Below are 10,000 nucleotides of genomic sequence, written 5' to 3'. Positions count from 1 at the left end.
TGGGTTGTTTCCATCTTTTGCTGGCCTAAGAATTTGTTTATAAGCTTTTGCACCATTAGATATTTTGAGAATCATAATGACAGTATCCTCAGCAAACCTGCCTTAGGTTTCACAGTTGGCCAAGCACTTTCCATAAACACTCACCCATTTGATCATCACAGTTCCAGCACCTAAATGCTGCTATAATCTCAGAACCAGGAAGTGGCAGATTTCCTTCTCAGCTGTCATACACTTTCCATTGGACACTGTTCTCACTCTTCTGCCCTTGGCCAGTGTTTTGACTGTGATAATTAGGAGCAGTGGTGTTCAAAGGAAAGGATGGCAGCTCAGAAGTGAAATGTACATTCTCTGAAGTTTCTCCAATGTGACTTTGATGACCATAAGCATTTTTCAAAGATTTGACAAGTCCTCATTTGAAAGATTTTGTCATATACCTCAACTGAGAGATTTTGCCTTTTCAAGTAGATCTATTTTCATATAAGGACCTTACAGGTTACGTATTGATATACAGTACATAAAGCTTAGGTTTCAAACTTTACTAATTGAAACAGAAGTGAACATTCTAGGGAATAGACAATAGGCCTCTCCATTCAGGTCAAACCTAATCTGTAACCAGGTGAAAAAAGAAATCAAGCTAAATTTTGATATACCTTCCACATGACTGGAGACTCCAGGCCTGGAAATTTCTTAATTAGTGAAGGCTTGGAGTGTGGAGGCAAATAAAGGAGAGACTCTAGAGAAAGGAAAGAGCTGAAAGATTCTCCAGATTGGCACTAGGATTCTAGAACACCTTATGCGTGCTCGGCTGGTCACTTAACACAAAAGAGTGTCAGTTCTAGTCATTCAGGGGAAATTCTCTTTTGGGAAAAAAAGTGAATATTTGATTACTAGGGTAACACATACACCCTGATTCCTTGGGACACTCACAGTTTATGCCTGGTGCCCAGCATAGTTATCAATAACTTTTCTTTACTCCTTTTTTTTTGTTTTTTTGGCTGTGCTGGATCTTTGTTGTGGTGTGTGGGCTCTGGAGCATGTGGACTTAGTAGGTGTGATGCTCTGATTTGGTTTGCCTTGAGTCATGTGAGATCTTAGGTCCCAAACCAGGAATCAAACCCATGTCCCCTGCATTGGAAGGCAGATTCTTAACCACTGGACCACCAAGGAAGTCCCTAATATCCCTTTACTCTTAAAAGTGTCCCAGCATAGATGATAAATTATCTGGTTATCCTACTTATAATGGAAATTGACAGAACATTAAGATTTGTTTAAATAACTGTGTACTTATTCTGTAATGTTTAAGGGATGTTTAGTAAGATGCAATTTTATTGACTTGTGAATGTGGGAAAATGAGAATTTATATGATTCACCTTAAATAGACACATTTATTTTTCAAAGATATTATACCTAATTTAGGTTTTTGTTAGTAAAAGAGGTTTTGCTGTATTATCCTAGATTATCCTATTGCTTATACATTTGCTAATAATCACTCTAATTTCACATACTCTTAAGTTAACCACTTTAAAAATATGTATTAGGTTAAACAAAATCAAATTTGGCAACTTGTCTGTCACTTGTAAGTAAATATTTTATAAATGCTATTTTGTTCTCTATGCTTTAGATGGATACTTACAGTATGTATAACTACTGGCTATTTCTTATGCTAAGTCTAGTGATACATCCCTACAATTCATTCCATTGAGTTTGGAGCCTAAGGCTTTAGTGATCTAGAAGACAGCAAAGGAAATAGAGATCCTCTCCTAAGGGAGCCACCCTTGCTTTGAATTCAGTTCAGATTAAAGGATTTAGCAAACTGAGCTTCTTTTTTTTAAGAGTGAAGAAAATCATTTTCCAATTTGCTTTCAAGGAAAACTTTCTGTAATATATAACCAAGTGATGATGTATTTGCAAGCTATTTCAACTTATAAAGTCCAAAATGATACTTGGATTTTGTTTTTACTTTGCATTGCAATTTTCAACTAATTAGCGACTTCTTTTTTTCACTAGTTGCTTGGAAGAAAATTTTATATATAATTAACTTTCTCAACCGTCTTAGTTTCAGCTTTTTTTAAGAGTAGTTTGACAAATACACCTATCACTTCTAGAGAAGGGGAACCTTTTCAGACCTCTGATGGATGGGCTTATTGTGATTTGAACAAATTCCAATATTATGTTTCTAGAGCAGAAGGAGAGCAAAACACGTGCTTCCTTCTTCCCTCCGGTTCATTCACCTCCTCCAGCCCCAGACACACAGACGATGTATTGCAGTCCTGGAACTGTCGGATCCTGGAGGAGGCTGAGAAACTAGAAGACAGTGCCAAAAACATGATTTCATAAGGTTTGACTTGAGATTGAGTCAACTTTCTTGAGCGTCTAAAAATCATGTTTCATGAAATTTTACTTCACAAAGAAAGGGAGTGTGGAAGGCTTGGACCCTAAAGCCTGCCAGTTATGGATCATTAAATCCAATAAGTAAATGTAAATCTAAAATAGAGAATTCCAACAAAAGATTTTGAAGTCAAATTCTTGTTTTAAAGAACAGAGTGTTATGTGCGAGATAGCTGGAATTCATTCCCTGAAAGGTTTGTTTATAAAACAGGCTTTAAAGTTATTAGGAAATGCTGACTTAAAAACAAACAAAAAAAGAGTCATATATGTGGTTTTCTTTAAATGACTCTGATAAAGTTGAAAGAAATGCTACATAAGAAAATTGATGGAAAAAGAAAGAACAAAATTCTGGAATTCAGCAACTAGTTTCCAAGATGGTAATTTATATTAGCAGCTATTTTACAAGACTTAATTCTGCCCTTAAAAATATTTATAGCAATGAATATAAGTAAAATGAATTATATAGTAATTAAATATTATACTTGCATGTTGTTCATGTTTAATTGAATAAAGAACAGTGCATGGAGAAATCACCAGTACTTAAGAAGGCATGGCATTAATTTTTATTATTAAATATATATGTAAGTATTCTTAAGTATACCTAAATATTAATCAAGATGATATAATTAATACTTTCTTTAATGGATAGTATAGAAGGCATTTTTACTAACATATCCTGTTATTTAATGAAATTTTTTCTTAATAGTCAATAATTTTAGCTTCTTGAGCAAAGAAGGGTATGTATTATAGAATGGCATTTCTCCATACTTCAATGGATACCTACTTTTCTGCTGGCTAGTCACTTATACCTAATTGTCAAGAAGCTTTATGGAGATGACTGAGAGTCATGTCATTGTTTAGAAACCACAGTATTTTGTGAGAATTTTATTTTGATTTCCGTGAATAAGCTGTGGCATGCTAAAATAACAAAAGACGGTCTCCCTTAATCATCAGTGAATAAGTAGGGTGGTAAACACGGGGGAGTAGAATTGAGTAAAGGTGAAAATTACATTTTTGAGAGTAAACAAGTAGTTTTTCCTTCCTTTTGTCAGTATTGTGGAGGACCAAAGGTGCAAGAGTATAGGAATAGGGCAAAGCCATGTAGGAAAATTGCCTGTGAAACTGGGCAAATAAACCTGCTGTTCGGGCCTAAAGGATGTCCACTATGATCTGGCCACCCCTCTGGTTCACACCAAGAGAAGACTAAATATAAGAATCCAGCTTTGTGGAAAGGAACCTGTCAGGGCGTGGAGGATAAACCGGAGGACGAAGGTCAACTTTAGAACGCGGTGCTACCAGAACTGGCTCAGAAAACTATTCAGGTATCCAAAGATGAAGAGTAAAGGAGATAGGTGGAATTAACAGAAGCGGGGAGAAAAAGTCCAATAATAAATAAACATTTAAGGGCAGAGACAAGAAAGAATAGAGCAAAACTTCCTGTATTTCTTTTTAGCAAAACTCAGGGTTCGTCTTCTATTCTTCTCGTCTGATTCCTATTTTTTTAAAGATGCAGATGGTAAAAGCTCAGTTTTTAGATGATCCCATGTCTCAGATATTTAAGACTTTTGCTCCCCTTTCAACCTCCTACTGCCCCCTTAATAGGACTTGAGTTCTAAACAAATAACTAGGTAAAAAGAAATACACCTCTGTTTATTTTGACATGGAATAAAGCTCTAAAGCCAATCCATTATCTTCCTTTCCTTTGTAAAAAAGGAGACCATTTGGTCACAGGAAGAAATTCTAATCCATGATTCCATGAAAAAAGGAAATTTAAGAATTCTTTCTCTAACTCAGTTTTCAACCACCTACAAGGTGTCCAGTTCTTAGTACTTCACAAAAGAAGACTGTTTTCAAAGTAAAATGGAATTTTTAAAAACATATACCTTGATGTTTGGAATGAAATGTGGAAATGCAAACAGGATGTTTCTCAACCTTAAAGGATACTTAACTAAAAGGAGTACTTTGTAAAATGCCCAATCTGTGGCAAATTTGAGCATCATTCTATTAAGCTAAGGTGTGAAACTATTTTAATGAGTAAGAAAAGCAAACTGTCCTGTTATTATATTCCTGACATTATACATCTGAGTTTTAAGGATTGTAATGCCTGGACATCAATATAAAATTCTAAAAGTTTCTTTTACATCTTTAAACAAATAAGCTTTTTAAAAGTCACCTTATCAATATGGAAAATTCCAAAGATTGTGTGTATTTCATGGATATATTTCATCTTAAACTATTTTATGGGTATTGAAGAATGTGTTTTTTATTGTACATTCAGATTCGAATTTTTGTCATCCTCTTCTTTATTTCTCTTCAAAAACATTGTTTCTTCTTTATGTTCAAGCTCTAATGTATATTTATGTATTCGTACATATGAGTTTAAAATAACTATTTTACTAATGCTTCTTAAAATGACAGTGTTTTAGAAGGGAATATGTTCATATGAGTTTACATAAAACCCAAAGATCTTTTTTTGGTTCTTGGTGTTTAGAAGATTCTTGGTAATTTAGAATATTCCACAATGGAAAGTAAAGCATTCTTTCACAAAAGCAGGGAGGATGAGATGCAAGGTCAAAGGGCATTTTGGAAACAAACAGCTGGACCAGTTTATTTAAACAGATACAGGGATGGGGGAACTGACCTCTGTTTGACTTATAGTGGGAGGAGCAAGTATGTCATTTTATTACTTTGCCCAGAAGGAAAATGTTTTCCTATCTGAATTCAACCCAAGCCATCTAAACACATGACCTTGCTGTATATAGCTAATTCCAAAGAGAATACATATAAGACATTTGACGAAAATCATAAAATACACTAAATAGAGTTGAATGTCGGAATGGTTTTAGAATTGAAAAGGTGGTATTGTTTTTAAAAATAAAATATTTTGCTATTTATTCAGTTATTTTCAGATAAAGATATCTACCATGACCCCAGATAATACTATGTATTTCATATAAATATAGGAATTATAATTCAGTAGGATTCTGAGAGTTTATTATGCCCTACATGTACTGATAATATCCATCATATTGAAACAAATATTGTTTTTAATTAAAGTTTACAAAAGTGAGGCCTTCCAAGTATACCTACTAATGTGGTCAAGAAGTTTGGATAAAGTGATCTGTCCTTAGGTTTTCAAGGTTTTAAAATTTTTAGTTAATGAAAGGATTCCTGCCTTTATACCTACATATCCTTTAGGTAGCCCACATCTGTGTTGTGAATAACAACAAATGGTTATTGCCACCCAAAGAGAAGCAACTAGCATCCTATACCTGGGGCCCTTAACTAAGAGGCTGGGGTGAGATGTTTGCTCTCTCCATGGGAACCTGAGGAGGCCTGAAGCTGCTGCATTTAGTGTTGCTCACAGAGGCATGTAGAGAGACTCAGCATTTTGAGCAGAGAGTGGCCCAAGGGGTGAGTGGACTCAAAATCCTAGAACTCACATTCTAGAAGGAACTTGTTAGGAATCACGGATGTTTAACCTACGGAGAAGAGGGGAGACCTATGGGGCACAGTGGCTGTAGTTCTAATGTTTGAAAGGCTATCTGAAGAAATGAGATTAGAATTGTTTAAATTACCCCAAGAAGTTGTCCTGGTGAAAGGATTTTAGATCAGGTAAGACAGAACTTTCTAACAGTTATTGTGTCTGTAGAGGAAGTGGGCTCTCTGATAAGGTAACCAGTGCTGTATTAGAAATAGTCCAGCACCCAGAGAACAGACTTGTGGTTGCCAAGGAAAGGGCTGGGGGGGGTGGTGGGGGAGTGGGGAAGGGATGAACTGGGAGTTTGGGGTTAGCAGATGCAAACTAGCATATATAGAATAGATAACCAAGAAGGTCCTACTGTATAGCTCAGGGAACCATATTCAATATCCTGGGGTAAACCATAATGGAAAAGAATATGAAGCAGAATGAGTATATGTGTATAACCGAGTCACTTTTCTGTGCAGCAGAAATTAATGCAACATTGTAAACCAACTATGCTTGAACAAACTAAATTTAAAAAAAAAAAAAAAAAACAAAAACAAACAATCTAGCAGAGGCTACCCATCAACCTGGTAGGGATATCAGAGAGAGGGGATTCGTGTCACTGACCAAGCTAGGTGATGATCAAACCTGATAGGTGGCTTTTCCGGTCCCATGGGTTAACTGTCATGGATTCAGACCTGAGATGGTTATCATGAACTGGTCTTTGGAAATCTGAATGTATGAGTTTGAAGGAGGCAAGTTTTGGAATATAGATAACCCAATTTGCTGAGTCTTCTTCAGTTCAGTTCAGTTCAGTTCAGTCGCTCAGTCGTGTCCAACTCTTTGTGACCCCATGAATCGCAGCATGCCAGGCCTCACTGTCCATCACCAACTCCCGAGTTCACTCAGACTCACGTCCATCGAGTCAGTGATGCCATCCAGCCATCTCATCCTCTGTTGTCCTCTTCTCCTCCTGCCCCCAATCCCTCCCAGCATCAGAGTCTTTTCCAACGAATCAACTGAGGTGGCCAAAGTACTGGAGTTTCAGCTTCAGCATCATTCCCTCCAAAGAAATCCCAGGGCTGATCTCCTTCAGAATGGACTGGTTGGATCTCCTTGCAGTCCAAGGGACTCTCAAGAGTCTTCTCCAACACCACAGTTCAAAAGCATCAATTCTTCGGCGCTCAGCTTTCTTCACAGTCCAACTCTCACATCCATACATGACCACTGGGAAAACCATAGCCTTGACTAGATGGACCTTTGTTGGCAAAGTAATGTCTCTGCTTTTGAATATGCTGTCTAGTTTGGTCATAACTTTTCTTCCAAGGAGTAAGTGTCTTTTAATTTCATGGCTGCAATCACCATCTGCAGTAATTTTGGAGCCCCCAAAATAAAGTCTGACACTGTTTCCACTGTTTCCCCATCTATCTCCCGTGAAGTGTTGGGACCAGATGCCATGATCTTCATTTTCTGAATGTTGAGCTTTAAGCCAACTTTTTCACTCTCCTCTTTCACTTTCATCAAGAGGCTTTTTAGCTCCTCTTCACTTTCTGCCATAAGGGTGGTGTCATCTGCATATCTGAGGTTATTGATATTTCTCCTGGCAATCTTGATTCCAGATTGTGCTTCCTCCAGCCCAGCATTTCTCATGATGTACTCTGCATAGAAGTTAAATAAGCAGGGTAACAATATACAGCCTTGACTTGACGTACTCCTTTTCCTATTTGGAACCAGTCTGTTGTTCCATGTCCAGTTCTAACTGTTGCTTCCTGACCTGCATATAGGTTTCTCAAGAGGCAGGTCAGGTGGTCTGTATTCCCATCTCTTTCAGAATTTTCCACAGTTGATTGTGATCCACACAGTCAAAGGCTTTGGCATAGTCAATAAAGCAGAAATAGATGTTTTTCTGGAACTCTTGCGTTTTCAATGATCCAGCGGATGTTGGCAATTTGATCTCTGGTTCCTCTGCCTTTTCTAAAACCAGCTTGAACATCTGGAAGTTCATGGTTCACGTATTGCTGAAGCCTGGCTTCTTAGGCATAGCTTTCTTTTCCTTTTTTTGGTCTTTATACACAAATCCCAAAGTCTGCAAAATGTTGTCATCCTTATTCCTGGACTCAACAGTGAGGTTGTCGCCACTAGTGACTGGCTCAAATCAGCTCATGTTTAGATATCTAGTCCAGAATACTCTAGATGGGTGGCACAGTAGTGGCCATGCTCTGGTCAGGACATTGTGGTGGTGAGGGGGGTATGCTTGCTACCGTTTGCCAAATTATTAACATCTCTTGGGTTACATGTAACCTCAAATAAGTCACTTAATTTCTCAGAGCCTTGGCTTCTCATCTGTTAAAAAAAGACTCTTATTTTTAGATAAGTAATATACATTCATAAAATATTATGTTTTTAAAAGAACTTGAAAAAAGTTGTCAGAGTTCCTTTCAAGAGAATGCAGATTTTGAATAATACCATAGATAAAGAGGCATTTTTGCTCGCTTACCTATGTTAGTTACTATGAAAATTACTTTTGGTATATGCAGAATATTAATATTAAATAATTTTCTGATTGGTCATGCAGTGAAGGCAGCTAATGAAAAAGCAGATTTTTTTTTCATTTTAATTGGTTATTTCACATGGTGTTTGCGCTACACCTGTGCTTATAATGAGAATGGAGAATTAATCTAACCTTCTGCTCACATGATTCCAATTTTCATGGTTTATACAAGATAATGATAACCTGATTTGCAACACAATTTGTTGTAGATCTGTGTTTTAAATATTTTTATTAGAAGTTTGGAGACTTCATATATGAGAACCAACTTAATATATGTTGTCAATAAGAGTTAACGCTAACCAATGTCTTTTTAGTTGGATTCCAGTTTCACTCGTTATTTTAATTACTTCTAAGATAAAGAACATAAGGATATAAGATGTTGAGAATCTTAAAGTGTCATGAAGTATGCATTTTTTAGTTTAAAAACCCTATGTCTGCCTGTTTGAAAGTGAAAGTGAAAAGTGAGAGTTGCTCAGTTGTGTCCAACTCTTTGCGACCCCATGGACTATAGAGTCCATGGAGTTCTCCAGGCCAGAATACTGGAGTGGGTAGCCTTTCCCTTCTCCAGGGGATCTTCCTAACCCAGGGATCGAACCCAGGTCTCCCACATTGCAGGTGGATTATTTACCAGCTGAGCCACAAAGGAAGCCTGTCTGTTTAATGGCTTGTATTTTAGGAACTGTTTTCCTTCCTGAAGTGGGCAGACTTACCAACTAAGATTCATGCTGGAATGGAGGTCCTTTATGTATGTTTTTTTTAAGTTTGTGGCAGCACTACATACCATGTGGGCTCTTGGTTCCCCAACCAGGAATCAAAATCACATCCCCTGCATTGGAAGTGCAGAGTCTTAACCACTGGACTGCCAGGGAAGTCCCTAGACTGTGGGTCCTTTAATTAAAACAGCACAGTGTTAAAAATCTTCATTGTGTTTTTTTATGTGATACTCATGTTGGATATGAACTTCCCAGGTAGCTCAGTGGTAAAGAATCTGCCTTCATTACAGGAGACGTGGATTCAATCCTTGGGTCAGGAAGATCCCCTGGAGAAGGAAACGGCAACCCACTTTGGTATTCTTGCCTGGGAAATCCCATGGACAGAGGAGCCTGGGTGGGCTACAGTCCATGAGGCCTCAAAGAGTCAGACATGACTTAGCAACTGAGTACGCACACGTTTGATATACTCAAATTTGAGTTGAGAACTAAAAGCAGTGTACTATTTCAGAATCTAATATGTCCGATTCATTTTATGTATTTGATGTGAAATGCTTAGTATTACAGGGTGCAAAAAGCTCTTAAGAGAGAAATTTCATGAGCATAGCTTTGGAGAACGTGTACTAACCACTTGTTAAAATTTTCAGTGACTAGCCACTTTTTTAGGGGCTACAAAAATTGTAAAAAGAAATCTTATTAAGACACTTAAGTGTCTTCAAGATTTTTTTATTATACATGTTCAGGAGTAGCTGGAGAAAGCAATATTTAAGTTCAATTACTGTACAGCCATGACCTTGCCTTGACCTCAGACTTGGCATGAGCAGTGCACGCATGCACGCGCGCGTGGGTGCACACACACACACACACAAAGCCACCCCAAGAATT

At 37.4% G+C, this 10,000-nt stretch overlaps 1 protein-coding gene across 9 annotated transcripts in view; it reads left to right on the top strand.

Annotated features, from left to right (window-relative positions):
* Positions 1–10,000, top strand: part of MEIS1 (Meis homeobox 1) — a 146,823-nt gene that overhangs the window by 131,042 nt on the left and 5,781 nt on the right. The gene's annotated exons all lie outside the window — the stretch shown is intronic.

This window comes from Ovis aries, chromosome 3 (genome assembly GCF_016772045.2).
Source record: "Ovis aries strain OAR_USU_Benz2616 breed Rambouillet chromosome 3, ARS-UI_Ramb_v3.0, whole genome shotgun sequence".
In the NCBI taxonomy this organism is placed as follows: Eukaryota; Metazoa; Chordata; class Mammalia; order Artiodactyla; family Bovidae; genus Ovis; species Ovis aries.
Note: the sequence above shows the minus strand (reverse complement) of the source record. Positions and strands in the feature narration are given on the sequence as shown.